The sequence below is a fragment of the Quercus robur genome, chromosome 4 (assembly GCF_932294415.1).
Source record: "Quercus robur chromosome 4, dhQueRobu3.1, whole genome shotgun sequence".
Classification (NCBI taxonomy): Eukaryota; Viridiplantae; Streptophyta; class Magnoliopsida; order Fagales; family Fagaceae; genus Quercus; species Quercus robur.
In genome coordinates this window covers 48,131,828-48,144,376 of record NC_065537.1, presented here as the reverse complement: position 1 = coordinate 48,144,376, position 12,549 = coordinate 48,131,828, and positions in this window count along the sequence as shown.

Below are 12,549 nucleotides of genomic sequence, written 5' to 3'. Positions count from 1 at the left end.
ATTTTGGGAGAGGACCAAGGATTAATTGCTTGATGACTGAAGAGGAAGGAGAAAAGGACCTATCTGAGTTGATTTATGACCTACCTGAGTGCTTTATGATGACATAGGAAGAGTTGATGGGTATGACATCCACCGTAAGTTATGATATATGGAGTGAAGATGTTACTGAAACCCCAAATTACCCAATATCGACATATGGGGGGAGACACTTCAAACCCCAATCAATCAAACCACCTGACATCCACAAATGGGGGGAGACACTTCAAACCCCAATCAAGTTACCAAACATGTACATATGGAGGGAGACACTTCAAACCCCAATCAAACAACCCAACACCCATATACAGGGGGAGACATTTCGAACCCCAATCAAATGACCCAACATCCGCATATGAGAGGAGACACTTCAAACCTAAGATATCGATCTAAATGATCCATAAAAAATTGCCCACATCACAAAGGAGGGGGGGGGGGAGCCACTTCAAACCCCCACATTTGAAGACAGACAACCCAATAAAAGCCTTGAATAAATCTACCCAACAAACACCCACAGAAGAGGATGAGGTCCTCAAGTAGTTGCAGAAGACACAGGCCAATATATCTTTATGAGGTTTACTCATGGCCTCATACAAGCACCACCAGGATCTGGTAGACCTCCTCAATCGAATCCAAGTTCCTACAACCACTACTTCTCAAGATCTGAATGCCATGATTGGTTATATAAGTAGGGAACTCACTATTTCCTACTCTAACAAATATTTGACTTAGAAGGGGAAGTATCATAATGATCCATTGCACATTACTGTAGATGCCAAAGGCAAGAGGATTCCAATGGTTCTAATTGATGATGGAAGTGCCTCAAATGTGTGTCCTTTAAAGACTGCAAGTTGCTTAGGCTTAAGTATTGAAGATTTTGTACCAATTGATTAGCATGTGAGAGCATATGACAATAGTAGAAGGGAGGTCTTGGGAACCATGACACTAGAGTTCACTATAGGGCCAATGATTAAAAAGGTAGAATTTCAAGTCCTGAACATAGAATCTTGCTTCAATATGCCCCTTGGGTGACCATGGATCCATGACATAGAGGCCGTACTTTCATCCTTATACCAAAAAGTTCGGTTTTCACATAAAGGAGCCATAGTTACCATATATGGTGATACTTTAACCATACCAAAGCCCATTTTTGTTATTGATTTTGAGGAGCTATTGACCTTGGATGGCTTTCAAATTGAGAAGCCTGGTGCTAGAAGAAGAGAACTAGAGGTAGAAAAGATTCCCATGGAATTTTCTCCCTACATCAACAACAATGTGGTGGCAATGATGAGAAGAATGAATTACCTTATAGGGATGAACTTGGGGAAGACGGCGAAGACGGCAATTGCTCAAGTCCCGATAATTCCTATAGTCATCCCACCTTTTGGGTTAGGTTATAAACCTATTAATGATGACTTGCTAGAAATGGAGGTGAGAAGAATGGCCCTTGCAAAGGCCAAAGCAAAGGGACTTGCTTATTCCTCGGAACCCCTAAAGCCCTATACTCCCACGTTGAACGGAAAGTTTGTCAAAGCTGGAGATAGTCAATGCTATTAGGGATTCCCTAAACTGAGGTATGATCCTAAGTCAAGAGCAATGGTGCCTGGGTTTAAGCTATTCTTTGATTGCAACAACAAGCTTCCAGAACCAAAGAAGGAAGACACAAATTGGGTCTCGATTGATTGGGCTGATTACATGGACCCTGATTTAATGACTACGCTTTTGGGTGATGCAATCTACAATATAGAAGAAGAGTACTGGGAAGTTTGCCAACATGCATTGAAAAGCCCATATGAAGCAAGCACAAGTGATGAAGATGAGGAAAGGGGAGAAGCCCCTAGTGATGATGATGAAGGTAGCAACAGCAAGAGTGATAGTAGTAGTGATAGTAGCAGTAGTAACAATGGAGATAGCGAGGATGATGGCAACAGTGATGGTGATAGCAACAATAGTGAAGAATATGATAGCCAATATAGTGGAAATGATTGGAGTGAACCCCTAGTGATAGAAAGGATGAAGATGTAGGACCTTTCTATGAAGACCACTATAATGATGACGTGGACGACTATGATGGAGATATAGAGAATGGTGATGAAGCTGAGCCTATAGATATGGAGGATGGTACAGAAGCTAAAAGTAAAGAAAATGATCAAGAAGCTAAAGGTGAAGTTGAAAGAGATGATGTGGAAGTTGAAGATGAAGAAGTGGAGGTTGCAAAAGCTAATGATATAGATTACGATGATTACCCCTATGGGCAGCCCTCGGATTGGAGCTACATTACTAATGTTAATTCAAGGTCAGGCCCATGATATGACAAGCATGGTAGAGAAATTCCTGAGTTAGGGTCATTCCACAATTCAGAACTTGGTTCATTGACCCCATACACTGAGGAAGAAGATGACATAAATGCTAGATTGGCCACCCTAGACAGAAAGCTAATGATCCACAATTTCAAAAACTTAACATTGGAGAATCTTGAAGGCAAAGATGAGAGAATGGAATGGAATGAGTCTAAATACCTCCCCCAATACATCTTTCCAAGCAATAAAGTGAAGCAAGATCTGTTTGGTGAATGGATGGATAGTATAGAGCATCTAGATGCTTATGTGACTGACAAGCTCACAGATATGGAGATTGATGGTGAAGGCACGAATTATATGGATGAACACCCTATGGTATTGATGTTGAGGGAAGAAGGAACTCATTGGGAGCCACCCGCCATTGTAGAAGCCACAACCGAGTTGAAGAATTAGGCATGGAAGGGAGCCACCCACCCCATGGAAGACTCTCTGGAGAAGATTAAGACCGTTGAGCCAATCACTCCTACCAAAAACATTGTCTTTATCCCTATTGAGTCTGTTTCTGCTAGTATTATTTTTCCTGTTGAGTTTGTTTATGATCGTATTCCTATAGAGTCTGTCTTTGTTGAGAACTCTTTTCTTTATAATGTGATTTCTAATTCTGCTTATTTGTTGGCTTTGAATGTTTTTATTTCGAAAATTAGTAAAGAAACTCTTAATATTAAGGAATTAAAACAAGGGCATGTAGAACCTATAAAAGAAGAAACCCGACCTATTAACCTGGAAACTGATAATGAACCTAAGATGATATAAGTGGGCAACACCCTAACCTCCTCTGAGAGAGACACATTAGTGGCACTACTGACAAAATTCAAAGAGGTATTTGCATGGTCATATGAAGACATGCTTGAGATTGATACAGATATAGTACAGGATTGCATTCCAACATATCCAACCATGAAGCCGGTCAAGCAGAATTTGAGAAGAATGAAGCCAGAGTGGACTCTCAAGATCAAAGAAGAAGCCGAAGTGTACTTTTTTCTTTCAATTAATGACATTTGATGTATTTTGGACATGTAATTGTACTTTTTTTTTTCTTTTCCTTTTTTGTATAAAAAAAAAAGTGGCAACTTCACATAATTACCTAAAAGAGAGGTGCCCTAAGTACCAAAATCTCTTTTTTGGGAGCACCCTTTCACAAGAAGCGTGGTCTCTCACAAAGATATTGTGGGTGAAGCCCACTTGTGTGTAATATAATGCCCATGCGCTCTTCTTTCTTGTATATTTTATATAATATCTCTATTTTCAACCCAAAAAAAAAAAAAAGGAAAAAAGAAAAAGAAAAAGAAAGACAAAGTGGTTAGCTACATATCATTTTTCATAATTTCTTGCTAAAGAATAATGTTAGAAATACAAACTATTTTACAAATTTTTTTTACAAACTACTGATGTGGTGAGTGATTATTGGTAAATGAAAAATTAATATTAATGGTGAATTTAGATTAAAACCAATAAGAAGTTGGCCATGTCGCCATTTTGTAAAAATTTACGATATTAATCAATTCTAATTAAGAAAACAAAAAAGAAACCCAAATCAGAATTAATCCTAAACATAGAACTATCAGACACAAAATATTCCCCCTCTGCCTCACGACTAGACATGGTAGAACGGGTCAAAATTTTTTGACCCGAAAAATACTTGACCTGAACTCGATTTTTTTGACCTGAAACAAAAACGGGTTGACTCATGACCCGACTCGATTTTTTTGCGGGTCAACCTGACCCAACCCAGAAAACCCATGACCCGACCCATTAAAAAAATTCGCTAAAAGAATATTTAAACTACGTCCTGCTACTAGGTGCATAAAGCACAAAGCATCAGAACCAAACCAATAGTCAATAAATTACAAGACATGACAATAGCTTCACATGCAATTTGACTATTTGAGCTTCAAAACCATCAACCAATAAAGCTTCAACTCCACTACCTCCATAGACATGACATGAGAGGATGAGACAAGACAACACGACACAACCATTAAAAAAAGAAAAAAAAAATCTCATTCATTGAATAGCTGACTTACTAGTTACTAGCTACTAGCTACAAGCTACAACACAACACAACCATTAAAAAATGGAAAAAAAGAGTGAAACGTGCAAGACAAAGAGTGAAACGTGCCCATAAAGGCAAAGCAGAATCCAAAGCCAAAGCCCATAAAGGCACAATTCACAAACGTGCAAGACAAAGAGTGAAACGTGACAACCACAACCACAATGTTTATTTTTAAATCTTTTTTTCATTTAGTTTATCTTTCTAAGTAATCTAACTTTACTATTATTTTAAATGTAACAGGAACATGTGCACTTAAGAAGGCCGATAACTTGATATGGTCCATGACATGTAGTTTTTTTTTGTTTTTTGGTGGGAATGATATTATTAGTAATGTAAACTTAAAATATTTTTTTTTACAAGTTTACAATTTTGCTATCATGTGTGTGAATGTAGAAGCAAACTTTGGCTTACTAGCATGATTCCCCTTCTAACACCCATTTTGTTTTGGTGGTCTTTAAAGTTGATTAAGTTGGTCTTGCTAGCTACTATATACTAGTGTAGGACAATGAATTCTACTGTCGTAAACCAAAATGAATGAATGGAGCAAGGGAAATCCCAATTCTTTAATATTAGTGTACAATGCATGTGCTTGTTATACGTGCTGGTAAATTACTAAATTGGATGTATACATCAGCTGGTTGTACTCTATTATAGTTTGTCATTCTTTACTTGCCACCTTCATTTTCTCTTTTTACTTTAAACATATCAAAAATTATACAAAGATTAGCTTCTAGAAAGCTGGAACAAGAGTTGCACCAAATTTGGGTTTCAAGTGTTTAGTGGTAATAGTATCACTAATGAGAATCTAATCACAGTTGAGGAACTCATAAACAATTGACAGATTGCATCTATTTCATCAAAAAAAAAAAAAAAAAAAAAACCTTGTTTGAAAAATACGGGTCAACCCGACCTGACCCGCTCGTTTTGCCATGTCTACTCATGACGAATGGCACCTCCCTCCTTGCCTCATCGGTGCCACTTGCCTCAAACTTCTCTCCTTGCCTTTTCGGTCTCTAACCCTAAATCAAATTCATTGCACAAGCCGCTAAAACCATGGCTGAGAATGGTGTTGCAATCCCATTGTTGACAGTGCCGCCATGAGCATGGTTTCTCCAAGCAATCTACCTCCCTCCTGGTAACGACAAACGACATATACTTTGTTTCAGTATTGAAATTTGTTTTTTTTTTTAATTGCAAATTTGATGTAGAGTATTGCAATATTTATGGCCTTGAGGCAATCCAATGGATTATATAAACATGTGGATGGAATGGGGAGATTTTCTATGTTTAGGTAGTCCAAGAATTTTTGTGTATTTTGAGCTTGTGAATAATGTCGAGATTTTCTGTGTTTACAAATGTAAATTAAATGTTTGGTCAAATTTGTTTATAAGCATGCTGATGCATCATTAGGAAACAACTATTTTGATAGTCAAGTTAGTTATCATAGACATACAAGAAGTGCTTGATTAGTTTCATGATTATAAAACTAGTCATGTGTATAGAAAATCTAATATGAGGGTCATAGCTCAATAATGGATTCTGGCGACTTTTAAGGGTCATAGCTCTTAGATGGAGACATGTGTGAAATGCATGAGGACTTACTCATAAAATCAAAATGGTGAAATGAAACATAGTGAGTGATAGGAAGTGTGTCTTATGCAATGAGGTAAGAGGAAAACTTGGATCTTTTACCCCTACAGTGCTCATGCTCTTTTGTTTGGAATCTTTGGATTACATTATTTGAGCCTTGGAACCGAGTTAATTTCTCCTTGCTCTTTGAAGCAGTGGTTGGCTCAATGGATGAAGGATCCAAATTTTTATAGATAGATGTTTAAGGGTGAAAAAAAGAGTCTGCTTAAGAAGTGATAATGCTTTGTTTTGCAGGTATGTACAAGTCTCTACAGAGTAACTGTAGGAAAGTACCAAGGAAAGTTTGTCAAGTTGTGGAGGGTTGTAGATGTTGCTGAAAATTGAAGGACACTAGCAGAGATGGTGTGGATGGGGTGGTTTTGGCTATAAAACTAAATCATGTGATGGCAGGCTGTTACAGTTCTTCCATATGCAACCAAATGGCATGTAGCTAAATGCCTGACTATGCAAAAGGTATTAATTGTGGCTATACAGCTTGATTTTTGCAGACTTATTTCAACAAAATCTAGAGCGGAGGACCTCTTTTAATGTTCCTTGGCAAATCGTTGTGCTAATTGAAGACCACAAGTGCATGGAAGTTGGAGAATGCAAGTGGCTCTAGCAGTAACTCTTGTATACATTTTTTTTGGTTGTGCATAGACAAGATGTGTTATTTGAGTCATGTTATATGGGGCTTTGCTCAAATGGGTTTGAAGGGTAATGATAAGAAGAGAAATGAAGTTTAGAATAGCTTCTCTTGTTTGTTAATGTAATGATGAAAATTACATAATGAGTTCTAATTGGATCTAAGGAAAAACCATCTAGTCTTTTCAAGCATGTAGTAGTGAATTTTTGCCATGTTACATAACATGAGCTTTTGGTGCTTCCACATTAAGCACTTAATTTATGTATTTAGTTATTTTTCAGTCCTCAGGAAACAAAACAGCTAAAATAAGATTCTAAGATTCAAATTTCTATTATATATATATATATATATATTCCTCCATATTTTTTAGCTACAAAACTAATATGAGCAACCCCACCGCAATCCAAATGAAAATTCAATATAGTGATTAGTGAGCCTATTCTAACCATTTAGCTAACCAATATATAAACTTATTCTTCTTTTCAGTTCACATACATACAAAACCAAACAACTCAAACAGTAAGATTCAATTCTATTCAATTCTTTGACTTTCCTTCCCTTTCCCTCAACTTCACTCCGTGGATTGGTGTGTCCGTAGGCAGCCTAGATGCATTGTCCTCATTTATTAAAAATACAAAATTATGATAGATGAATATAACAATCAAAATAAATATAAAATTTATTTTAATTTCTTAATATTTTTGGTAATAAGATTTTGGTCAAAATAAAATTTTTCAATTTCTTGAAACTTCTTTTTTTAATGGAAAGATTGTGTTTTAAATTTTAATTTAGATGGAATAAACCATTGCCTCATGAGCTAAACATGCTCAATAATAATAGAACAAATTTCCTTTATCCAATTGAAAAAATCTACAATGCCCCTATCCAATTGACAAAACCTAAAATGCCTCTAGCATGCTGGATTAGATAATGGGTTAATGAGTTGACAAAACCTGTTTAGACACCCTTATATTGTTTAGATAAAACCATAATCACTTCATGGACTGATGTGGTCAGATTTATGTTTCAATAAATATGACAATTGATTTGGTGTTCTTATTATTTATAAATTGATTATAAAAAAAAATTGTAATTATTTATAAATAGGAGTTGGTGTTTATTGTCTAATGAGTGCATTTTTGGGATTTTAAAGGATGTAAGCGATTTATAAATTTGGGACCAAATGTGGTGTGACAGAAAAATTAGTTCCTAAAAGAATCACTTTATAGTAGCTCAAAATGAACATTCTTTTCAATTCTCCTACATTATAGAAATTTAATGTAGTGTACCTGAGTTTTGCCCTTTATATAATTAGGGAGTGAACTTTATATAGTAAGTGTAGTACCAAAATCTCATCTTATAAGAGCAAGATGGAGGTCATGGGTTTAAGACACACTGGGTTTGTGTGTAACTTACCAATAAAAAAAAAAAAGCATGGAGATGCTTAAAATTATGGTTCTTGGGTTTCTTTACAATCAACATCAATAACAGAACTAGGGAAAAAACTTAACATCAAGAAATTTCACTATAAGAAGTTGTTGACATTTACTGCTCGTATATATGTACATGAAATAGAATATAGAATATAGGCTAGAGCTTTCCGAGTAACCAAAACTTTAACACCCTTGGAAGTTCAGCATAATGGCAAATGAAAATTTGCTATTGAATATGAAAAGCTTCATCCTTTAGCAAGTTTAATTGGGGGGATAATGAGTCACTGCAACATGCAATAAAAGTTCCGGAGAGTGATTTCTTGAAATTTAATAGAGGTTTTCCATTTATATATATTTATCCTTTGAATTTTTATTTTTGATTGTCAAAGTTAATAAATACCATCTTGTAGCATTTTGAGCTTACTTGTAACTCTTGGCTCCTACACCATAATTATATTTACTATACCATGCCAGTCCTTGCTTTTTAGGAAAATGATAAAGCTGGCTTGGAATTTTCCAATTTTAATTTCAATGTTTTTAATCATGGTGTTTCTTATCAGCAAAACCATGGAGTCAACTAGAAAGCAAGCAATTCAATACATTTTCATAGGAATCAGTCATTCAATCTCTTTGTCACATATTTCTATTCACCACCAGAAAGGTTTCATCACATATCTTGCACAACTGTGGTAAATTGAGTAGCACAAAACTTTAATCATCTTCCATTACGTTGTCAAGAAAATAGATTTCACACACTCATTTACCAACCCCAAAAGACTCCAACATAAAAACTTTTACCCTTCCTACTATCTTGGCAACCATGAGAGCAGCCACTAGAATGCTAAAATTAGGATGGTATCCAGCCAGGATCCTACTTTTCTAGGACTAAAACACTGGGTATTTCCTTTTTTTAAAACAAATTATGTTAAATGTTTGGGATAGAAAGAAGGGGGGGGGGGTTCGGCTAAGTTATCTAAGTTGTTTTTACTCAAGAAGGCAACGATGGACCTACTATTATGATGCACATGCAGTTATCTTGAAATAATGCAGCATTAACTGGTCTATTTGTGAAAGAAGTGACAAAGAAAATGCAATTAAGTTACAAACATTTTTCATAATTTTTTGGGAAATACGATTTCAGTCCTTACTCCTTACATTTTGCAGTCAGTGTCAATTTGACCCCTACATTTTGGTAGCAATTAATTTGGTCCCTGTTATTTTCAAATTTGAGCCATGTGATAAAGAAGCTATAGTGTGCAAGTCTTATATTAAAATAAAAAATTATGATAGATGATTAAAAAAATTAAAGTAAACATTAAAATTTTTGGTAATATAGTTTTTGTTAGACTAAAAATTTTCAATTTTTTGAAACTTTTTTTTTATAAAAATTTTGTGGAAAGATTGAAAATTCATTTAGAAGAGGATAAAAACATGATGTCTTGAGCTAAAACATGCTCAATAATAAAAAGAATTTCCTCTATCCAATTCACAAAACCTAGAATGCCTCTAGCAAGCTGGGTTAGATAATGAGTTGATAAGAACATGTTTAAATACCCTTAGGCTTAGGTTGTTTAGACAAAACCATACTCACTTCATGGACTGATGGGCTCAGATTTATGTTTCAGTAAAAACAACTTTAGATTTTATGTCACCAACTGTCGAAGAACTAATTTCAATCTTGCACAAAGAAGTTTATAATATACACAGTGATCAAAGAAATACAACATAGGATTGTTAAAGCAGAAGATATGGCAATTTGAATGTCATTAACATTAGTTAGACATGCTGTAACATATCTACCATATATTAAATTTAGTGTCTTGGGGATGTGGTTCCTCACAATGGTGTTTCATATGTTTGCGGTAGACAGAGGCACCTGCCACATCTTGCCAAGAGGTAGGATTCTGTTTGCTAATCACTTCTAAGTGTTGTTTTTGCTAATAAACCGAGCATATTATTTAAACAATGTAGAAGCAGTATTCTTCCTGCAGGCATCCAAGACTGCAGTAGGAAGAATATGCAAATTAGAACAAACAGTAGATCTATGAACAGCTACAAATTTAGCGAGACAATGAGCTGCAAACCTTTTATAGCATCACCTTTATATGAAGTTTTCTCCTCTTCCTATATTATGCTTCATAAAATTGACTTTTGTTTGCTAAGATAGTTATAAATACCTAATTTGAATGAATTTCAAGCAATCTCCACATGCAGCTTGAAGAATTCTTGCAAGTGAACAAAACAATTAACAACTAGAACTAAGTCCAAGCAGAATTCAGCAGCTACTAGATCGCATTACAACGATCCTCTCATTGTTTTTTCCTTTGCTCATCCTTCATAAAACCATAGTAGGATGCAAAAAATGGGGGAATTTAATTGAAGATGCAACTGTCATTTGACCAAAAAGTCGAAATACTTAAAAGAACTAACCAGTTGTTCAAAACAACTTCAGAATCATTAAGACATCCAACATATATGGTATGTGGCCTGGTTTTGTAGTACCAAAAAAAAAAATGGTGAAAAACATCAAACCACCCAACAAACATTTGACTACAACTATGCCAACAGTGACTTATCAGGCAACTGCCTCTAATGACTGTATGGACCCTACTGATCAAAAAATAATAATAATAATAAATACCTCCTGTTGTGCATAGTTAGTTACATGCCACATTAATGGAGCCATTATATTCTAATTCAATGTCAAAGAAAGATGATAATTAGGGCTATTTTACAAGCACTATGGTCTTTAATGTAAAAATGAAGATTAATGTATAAATTTTAAATGGCTGATTAAACTTCTACACTTTTGACAACCAACTATATATAGCTTCAACAAGAGTATCTTCCTGTCTTTCATGGCTCAAACATGAAAGAAAGTGTATGTGCACAGCTATTGAATTAAAGGTTTGTTAGTTCTGATTATTATAGCTTCAATGGTAGCAAAATGCAAAGGAAAAATATCAACAAAAATGTTTGTGAAGGTGAAAGGAGGGGGGAGTGGATTGAGATTATATTGGAGCATCAACTGCCAGCTATTCTTGACCTTAGTTTATTCTGTGAACAGTAGATTTATCAAACTATTAGAGTGGAGTGGAGTGCTTGTTTCTTTAATGAAACTATTGGAGTTATCAAAACCAGGTATTTCAGTTAAGAAGATTGCATCCAGCATTTGGCAGAGAAATTTAAGTGAAGTGGCAGCATCTATGATGAAACTATTTGAGTTATTAAAGCCAGGTGTTTTCAGTTAAGAGGATTGCACAAGAACACACAATTTCCTACAAGTGGCAAACAAATTTGAGTGGCTAACTAAAGTTCTGCATCATTGACAATCAGTATATAGCTTCAAGAAGAGTACAGAAATTTGGCATCGCAATACTTGTATGCAATTAACAAACCACTTTTTCATGCCACAAGACCATAAGAACATTAGAAGACCAGCTTATTTCTCCAAAATAATAATAATAATAAATAAATAAATAAATAAATAAATAGAAGATACCAGCTTGACCAAACAGACTCACCCACCTCTTTTTATCTCACAGCTACAAGCATGATTATCTCCATAACAAGGCAGAACTCCAGGTCATCATCCATCAAACAACAGTGCAACACGCTCAACAGAAAAGCTTCAAATGCATTTGGGATGGAAAAAGAAAAGTTCCAGTAAGCAAAGACTAAGAGCAACACAATATAAACCACTTGTAAGTCTTGATTTTCATTTTTGTCATAATTTATTCTATTGGCAATCAAGTGTCTACAGAATTCAAATTTAATTTTAGTACTTATAATGGACAAAATGACTATTTTGATTAAAAGATATAGGGACAAACAACTCCAATAACAAAATGAAATAAGAGAGCATGGGCTAGTTGAGTGATGCTGACAAGTATGTAGTGGGACATGAACATTTAATTTCATTACTCCAACATGAAAGAAATGTTACATTTTACAATCAATGAATTAAAGGTTTTTAGAACCGTTACTAACTCACTTGCTTAGAGTTGATTGTTCTACTTCTATCATCATTGGTAGAAAATGCCGGGTAAGAATGTCAATAAAAAAGTCTGTAAAGGTGCAAGGAGGGGTGTGGTTTGAATAGTAGTTTAAATGGAGTGGCTATATCTTTGATGAAACTATTGAAGTTATCAAAACCAGATGTTTCAGATAAGAAGATTGCATAAGGACACTGGAATTTCCTCCAATTTCTTAATTGGTTTTCGAGGGTAGGATAAACAGAAATTTAAGGGCTAGAATTGTAAAATAATTTTGGGCTTTTATATGAACATAATAGCAGGGTTAGTAGGAAAGAAGTTTGGCATATTGTGCAGAAACAAGTCATAACAATTTTCTAGACAGCAACAGAGGCTTTAAAATAGAGTGGTTTAAGGG